Below are 8,285 nucleotides of genomic sequence, written 5' to 3' on the forward strand. Positions count from 1 at the left end.
CTTGCACCTGAACACCTCTGCTCCCACTTTTGATGGTGTATAGTCGGGCTTTCGAGCCTTTTCTTCCCCGATTTTTACAAATTATGGTTGGACATTCAGACCTTGCAGCCGAAAACCAAAGGCCATAGTTTGCCAAAAGCGGGTAAGGTGCGAATGACCGACTAAATATCAACAAAAGTGGGGGCGGAGGTCTTCGGATGCAAGTGGGTGTGAATATCCCACCATACAAGTATGGTGGAGAGGAAGCTGTGAATGGCCGACCATAGTAAAAGGCGGGTGAGAGAAGGTGCGAATGTCAAACCATACATAATCAAAACAGGGAGCGGAGGTGTTCTGCTGTAAGAAGGTGTGAATGTCCAACCATAGTTGGTAAAAAGCGGGTAAGAAAAGGTTAAAATACCCGACTGTATACAATCAATAGCGGGAGCGGAGTTGTTCGGCTACTAAAAGGTGTGAAAGTCCGACCATGGTTTGTAAAAAGCGGGTAAGAAAAGGTGCGAATGCCCGACAATGTATGATCAAAAGAGGGAGTGGAGGTTTTCGGCTGCAAGAAGGTCTGAATGTCCAACCATAATTTGTAAAAACCGGGGAAGAAAAGGCTCGAAAGCCCGACTATACACCATCAAAAATGGGAGCGGAGGTGTTCAGCTGCAAGACGGTCTGAATGTCCATCAATAATTGCTAGAAAACATGAAAGAAAATTTTCGAATATCAAACCACACATGATCATAAGTGGGAGAGGAGGTGTTCAGCTGTAAGAAGGTGTGAATGTCCGACCATAGATGGTAAAAAGCGGGTAAGAAAAGGTTAAATTACCCGACTGTACACAATCAAAAGAGGGAGCGGAGTTGTTCAGCTAAGAGAAGGTGTGAAAGTCCGACCTTGGTTTGTAAAAAGCGGGTAAGAAAAGGTTCGTATGCCCGAATATACACCATCAAAAGCGGAAGCGGAGGTGTTCTGCTGCAAGATATTGTGAACGTCTGACCAAAGTTTGTAAAAAGCAGTTAAGAAAAGGTTCGAATATCTAACCAAACATAATCAAAAGCGGGAGCAGAGCTGTTCGACTGGAAGTAGGTGTTAATGTCAGATCATAATTTGCAAAAAGCTGATGAGAAAGGGTGAGAATGCCCAACTATACACCATCAAATGCGGTAGCGGAGTTGTTCGGCTGTGAGTAGGTGTGAATCTCCAACCATAATTGCTGAAAAATGTGTTAGAAAAGGTAAAAGTGCCGGTCCATACATCATCAAAATCGGGAGAGGTGGTGTTCAGCTGCAAGAAGGTCTAAATGTTCATCAATAATTGCTAGAAAACATGAAAGAAAATTTTCGAAAATCAAACCACACATGATCATAAGTGGGAGAGGAGGTGTTCAGCTGCAAGAAGGTGTGAATGTCCACCCATAATACCTGAAAAATGGGTAAAAAAAGGTGCGAATGCCCAACCATACATCATCAAAAGCAGGAGTGCATGTGTTCGGCTACAAGAAGGTGTGAACGTCCAACCAAAGTTTGTAAAAAGCAGTTAAGAAAAGGTTCGAATATCCAACCATACATAATCAAAAGCGGGAGCAGAGCTGTTCGACTGCAAGTAGGTGTGAATGTCAGATCATAATTTGCAAAAAGCTGATGAAAAAGGGTGAGAATGCCCGACTATACACCATCAAATGCGGTAGCGGAGTTGTTCGGCTGTGAGTAGGTGTGAATCTCCAACCATAATTGCTGAAAAATGTGTTAGAAAAGGTAAAAATGCCGGTCCATACATCATCAAAAGCGGGAGAGGTGGTGTTCGGCTGCAAGAAGGTGTGAAAGTCCGACAATGGTTTGTAAAAAGCGGGTAATAAAAGGTTCGAATTCCCGAAATTACATCATCAAAAACGGAAGCGGAGGTGTTCGGATGCAAGAAGGTGTGAACGTCCGACCAAAGTTTGTAAAAAGCAGTGAAAAGCGACAAAAAGCTTTTCGTGAGTTCTGCATGATTTGGGATTTTGCTTATAAAATGCATTACTTCACTCAAACTATGTTAAAACTGATTTGTCCTTCATATTTACCATGTCTAGAAAGATTTAAACAAAAAAACAACGTTGTACTTTGCAGTAAAAGAAAGAGCAAATCTAAAGTTTCAGGAATCCGAGTATAAGCCTGCTTTCATGAGTTCTGCACGATTTCGGATTTTGCTATAAAATGAATTGCTTTGCTCAAACCAAGTTAAAACTGCTTTGTCCTTCCATATTCATCAATGTCTAGATCGACTTCAACAAAGAAAAACATTGGACTTTGCAGTAGAAGAAGTTGAAATCCATCTACACATTGATAAATATGAAGGACAAAGCAGTTCCCACTTGCCCATAAGAAAATAAGCTTATTTTCGGATTCCTGATCCTTCAGTGTTGCTCTTTCTTCTACTGCAAAATACAATGTTGTTCTTTGTTGAAGTCGATCTAGACATTGATAAATATGAAGGAAAAAGCAGTTTTAACTTGGTTTGAGTGAATGAATTCATTTTATACATAAAATCCGAAATCGTGCAGAACTCATGAAAATAAGCTTATTCTCGGATTCCTAAAACTTTTGATTGGCTCTTTCTTTTACTGCAAAGTACAACGTTGTTTTTTTGTTTAAATCTATCGAGACATTGATAAATATGAAGGTAAAAGACGTTTTAACATAGTTTGAGTGAAGGAATTGATTTTATAGATAAAATCCCAAATCATGCAGAACTCCTCAAAAGGGGCGTATGGCTTAATCACAAGTGTGGTTCTTTCTCATTCAGGGTAGTATGAGGAAGTTTATGCTTAAAATATATGTAGAAATGGGTACATATGAAGGACAAAGCAGTGTTAACTTAGTTTGAGTGAAGGAATTCATTTTATACATAAAATCCCAAATCATGCAGAACGTATGAAAAGAAGCTTATTCTCGGATTCCTGATCCTTCAGTTTTGCTCTTTCTTCTACTGCAAAATACAATGTTGTTTTTTGTTGAAGTCGATCTAGACATTGATAAATATGAAGGAAAAAGCAGTTTTAACTTGGTTTGAGTGAATGAATTCATTTTATACATAAAATCCGAAATCGTGCAGAACTCATGAAAATAAGCTTATTCTCGGATTCCTAAAACTTTTGATTTGCTCTTTCTTTTATTGCAAAGTACAACGTTGTTTTTTTGTTTAAATCTATCGAGACATTGATAAATATGAAGGTAAAAGCTGTTTTAACATAGTTTGAGTGAAGGAATTAATTTTATAGATAAAATCCCAAACCATGCAGAACTCCTCAGGGGGCGTATGGCTTAATCACAAGTGTGGCTCTTTCTCATTCAGGGTAGTATGAGGAAGTTTATGCTTGAAATATATGTAGAAATGGGTACATATAAAGGACAAAGCAGTGTTAACTTAGTTTGCGTGAAGAAATTCATTTTATACATAAAATCCGAAATCGTGCAGAACTCATGAAAATAAGCTTATTCTCGGATTCCTAAAACTTTTGATTTGCACTTTCTTTTACTGCAAAGTACAACGTTGTTTTCTGTTGAAATCTATCTAGACATTGATAAATACCAGCCGAAACTCTGCTGCCGCTTTTGATAATTTATGGTTGGGCATTCTTACCTTTTCTTACCCGCTTTTTACAAATTATGATCTTACATTCACACCTACTTGCAGTCGAACACCTTCTCATCCACTTATGATCATGTGCGGTTGGGCTTTCGCACCTTTTCTTACCCATTTTTCAGTAATTATGGGTGGACATTCAGACCTTCTTGCAGCCGAAAACCTCCGCTCCTCTTTTGATCATACATTGTCGGGCATTCACACCTTGTCTTACCCGCTTTTTACAAACTTTAGTCGGACATTCAAACCTTCTTGCAGCTGAACCACCTCCGCTCCCTGTTTTGATCATATATGGTCTGGCAATAGTACCTTTTCTTACCCGTTTGTGAGTAATTATGGCTGGACATTCACACCTACTTGCAGCCGAACACAACCTCTCCCGCTTTTGATGATATATGGTCCGGCATTCTTACCTTTTCTAACACATTTTTCAGCAATTATGGTCGGACATTCACACCTACTCACAGACGAACACCTCCGCTCCCACATTTGATAGTGTATAGTCGGGCATTCTCACCCTTTCTCAACAGCTTTTTGCAAATTATGATCTGATATTCACACCTACTTGCAGTCGAACAGCTCTGCTCCCGCTTTTGATTATGTTTGGTTGGATATTCGAACATTTTCTTAACTGCTTTTTACAAACTTTGGTCGGACGTTCACACCGTCTTGCAGCCGAACACCTCCGCTTCCGCTTTTGATGGTATATAGTCGGGCATTCGAGCCTTTTCTTACCCACCTATTACTTACTATGGTTGGACATTCAAACCTTCTTGTAGCCGAACACATCCGCTCCTGCTTTTGATGATGTATGATTTGGCATTCGCACCTTTTCTTACCCATTTTTCAGTAATTTTTGGTCGGACATTCACACCTTCTTGCACCTGAACACCTCTGCTCCCACTTTTGATGGTGTATAGTCGGGCTTTCGAGCCTTTTCTTCCCCGATTTTTACAAATTATGGTTGGACATTCAGACCTTGCAGCCGAAAACCAAAGGCCATAGTTTGCCAAAAGCGGGTAAGGTGCGAATGACCGACTAAATATCAACAAAAGTGGGGGCGGAGGTCTTCGGATGCAAGTGGGTGTGAATATCCCACCATACAAGTATGGTGGAGAGGAAGCTGTGAATGGCCGACCATAGTAAAAGGCGGGTGAGAGAAGGTGCGAATGTCAAACCATACATAATCAAAACAGGGAGCGGAGGTGTTCTGCTGTAAGAAGGTGTGAATGTCCAACCATAGTTGGTAAAAAGCGGGTAAGAAAAGGTTAAAATACCCGACTGTACACAATCAATAGCGGGAGCGGAGTTGTTCGGCTACTAAAAGGTGTGAAAGTCCGACCATGGTTTGTAAAAAGCGGGTAAGAAAAGGTGCGAATGCCCGACAATGTATGATCAAAAGAGGGAGTGGAGGTTTTCGGCTGCAAGAAGGTCTGAATGTCCAACCATAATTTGTAAAAACCGGGGAAGAAAAGGCTCGAAAGCCCGACTATACACCATCAAAAATGGGAGCGGAGGTGTTCAGCTGCAAGACGGTCTGAATGTCCATCAATAATTTCTAGAAAACATGAAAGAAAATTTTCGAATATCAAACCACACATGATCATAAGTGGGAGAGGAGGTGTTCAGCTGTAAGAAGGTGTGAATGTCCGACCATAGATGGTAAAAAGCGGGTAAGAAAAGGTTAAATTACCCGACTGTACACAATCAAAAGAGGGAGCGGAGTTGTTCAGCTAAGAGAAGGTGTGAAAGTCCGACCTTGGTTTGTAAAAAGCGGGTAAGAAAAGGTTCGTATGCCCGAATATACACCATCAAAAGCGGAAGCGGAGGTGTTCTGCTGCAAGATATTGTGAACGTCTGACCAAAGTTTGTAAAAAGCAGTTAAGAAAAGGTTCGAATATCTAACCAAACATAATCAAAAGCGGGAGCAGAGCTGTTCGACTGGAAGTAGGTGTTAATGTCAGATCATAATTTGCAAAAAGCTGATGAGAAAGGGTGAGAATGCCCAACTATACACCATCAAATGCGGTAGCGGAGTTGTTCGGCTGTGAGTAGGTGTGAATCTCCAACCATAATTGCTGAAAAATGTGTTAGAAAAGGTAAAAGTGCCGGTCCATACATCATCAAAATCGGGAGAGGTGGTGTTCAGCTGCAAGAAGGTCTAAATGTCCATCAATAATTGCTAGAAAACATGAAAGAAAATTTTCGAAAATCAAACCACACATGATCATAAGTGGGAGAGGAGGTGTTCAGCTGCAAGAAGGTGTGAATGTCCACCCATAATACCTGAAAAATGGGTAAAAAAAGGTGCGAATGCCCAACCATACATCATCAAAAGCAGGAGTGCATGTGTTCGGCTACAAGAAGGTGTGAACGTCCAACCAAAGTTTGTAAAAAGCAGTTAAGAAAAGGTTCGAATATCCAACCATACATAATCAAAAGCGGGAGCAGAGCTGTTCGACTGCAAGTAGGTGTGAATGTCAGATCATAATTTGCAAAAAGCTGATGAAAAAGGGTGAGAATGCCCGACTATACACCATCAAATGCGGTAGCGGAGTTGTTCGGCTGTGAGTAGGTGTGAATCTCCAACCATAATTGCTGAAAAATGTGTTAGAAAAGGTAAAAATGCCGGTCCATACATCATCAAAAGCGGGAGAGGTGGTGTTCGGCTGCAAGAAGGTGTGAAAGTCCGACAATGGTTTGTAAAAAGCGGGTAATAAAAGGTTCGAATTACCGAAATTACATCATCAAAAACGGAAGCGGAGGTGTTCGGATGCAAGAAGGTGTGAACGTCCGACCAAAGTTTGTAAAAAGCAGTGAAAAGCGACAAAAAGCTTTTCGTGAGTTCTGCATGATTTGGGATTTTGCTTATAAAATGCATTACTTCACTCAAACTATGTTAAAACTGATTTGTCCTTCATATTTACCATGTCTAGAAAGATTTAAACAAAAAAACAACGTTGTACTTTGCAGTAAAAGAAAGAGCAAATCTAAAGTTTCAGGAATCCGAGTATAAGCCTGCTTTCATGAGTTCTGCACGATTTCGGATTTTGCTATAAAATGAATTGCTTTGCTCAAACCAAGTTAAAACTGCTTTGTCCTTCCATATTCATCAATGTCTAGATCGACTTCAACAAAGAAAAACATTGGACTTTGCAGTAGAAGAAGTTGAAATCCATCTACACATTGATAAATATGAAGGACAAAGCAGTTCCCACTTGCCCATAAGAAAATAAGCTTATTTTCGGATTCCTGATCCTTCAGTGTTGCTCTTTCTTCTACTGCAAAATACAATGTTGTTCTTTGTTGAAGTCGATCTAGACATTGATAAATATGAAGGAAAAAGCAGTTTTAACTTGGTTTGAGTGAATGAATTCATTTTATACATAAAATCCGAAATCGTGCAGAACTCATGAAAATAAGCTTATTCTCGGATTCCTAAAACTTTTGATTGGCTCTTTCTTTTACTGCAAAGCACAACGTTGTTTTTTTGTTTAAATCTATCGAGACATTGATAAATATGAAGGTAAAAGACGTTTTAACATAGTTTGAGTGAAGGAATTGATTTTATAGATAAAATCCCAAATCATGCAGAACTCCTCAAAAGGGGCGTATGGCTTAATCACAAGTGTGGTTCTTTCTCATTCAGGGTAGTATGAGGAAGTTTATGCTTAAAATATATGTAGAAATGGGTACATATGAAGGACAAAGCAGTGTTAACTTAGTTTGAGTGAAGGAATTCATTTTATACATAAAATCCCAAATCATGCAGAACGTATGAAAAGAAGCTTATTCTCGGATTCCTGATCCTTCAGTTTTGCTCTTTCTTCTACTGCAAAATACAATGTTGTTTTTTGTTGAAGTCGATCTAGACATTGATAAATATGAAGGAAAAAGCAGTTTTAACTTGGTTTGAGTGAATGAATTCATTTTATACATAAAATCCGAAATCGTGCAGAACTCATGAAAATAAGCTTATTCTCGGATTCCTAAAACTTTTGATTTGCTCTTTCTTTTATTGCAAAGTACAACGTTGTTTTTTTGTTTAAATCTATCGAGACATTGATAAATATGAAGGTAAAAGCTGTTTTAACATAGTTTGAGTGAAGGAATTAATTTTATAGATAAAATCCCAAACCATGCAGAACTCCTCAGGGGGCGTATGGCTTAATCACAAGTGTGGCTCTTTCTCATTCAGGGTAGTATGAGGAAGTTTATGCTTGAAATATATGTAGAAATGGGTACATATAAAGGACAAAGCAGTGTTAACTTAGTTTGCGTGAAGAAATTCATTTTATACATAAAATCCGAAATCGTGCAGAACTCATGAAAATAAGCTTATTCTCGGATTCCTAAAACTTTTGATTTGCACTTTCTTTTACTGCAAAGTACAACGTTGTTTTCTGTTGAAATCTATCTAGACATTGATAAATACCAGCCGAAACTCTGCTGCCGCTTTTGATAATTTATGGTTGGGCATTCTTACCTTTTCTTACCCGCTTTTTACAAATTATGATCTTACATTCACACCTACTTGCAGTCGAACACCTTCTCATCCACTTATGATCATGTGCGGTTGGGCTTTCGCACCTTTTCTTACCCATTTTTCAGTAATGATGGGTGGACATTCAGACCTTCTTGCAGCCGAAAACCTCCGCTCCTCTTTTGATCAT

This window comes from Leuresthes tenuis, unplaced genomic scaffold (genome assembly GCF_036924035.1).
Source record: "Leuresthes tenuis unplaced genomic scaffold, fLeuTen1.0.hap1 SCAF_18, whole genome shotgun sequence".
NCBI lineage: Eukaryota > Metazoa > Chordata > Actinopteri > Atheriniformes > Atherinopsidae > Leuresthes > Leuresthes tenuis.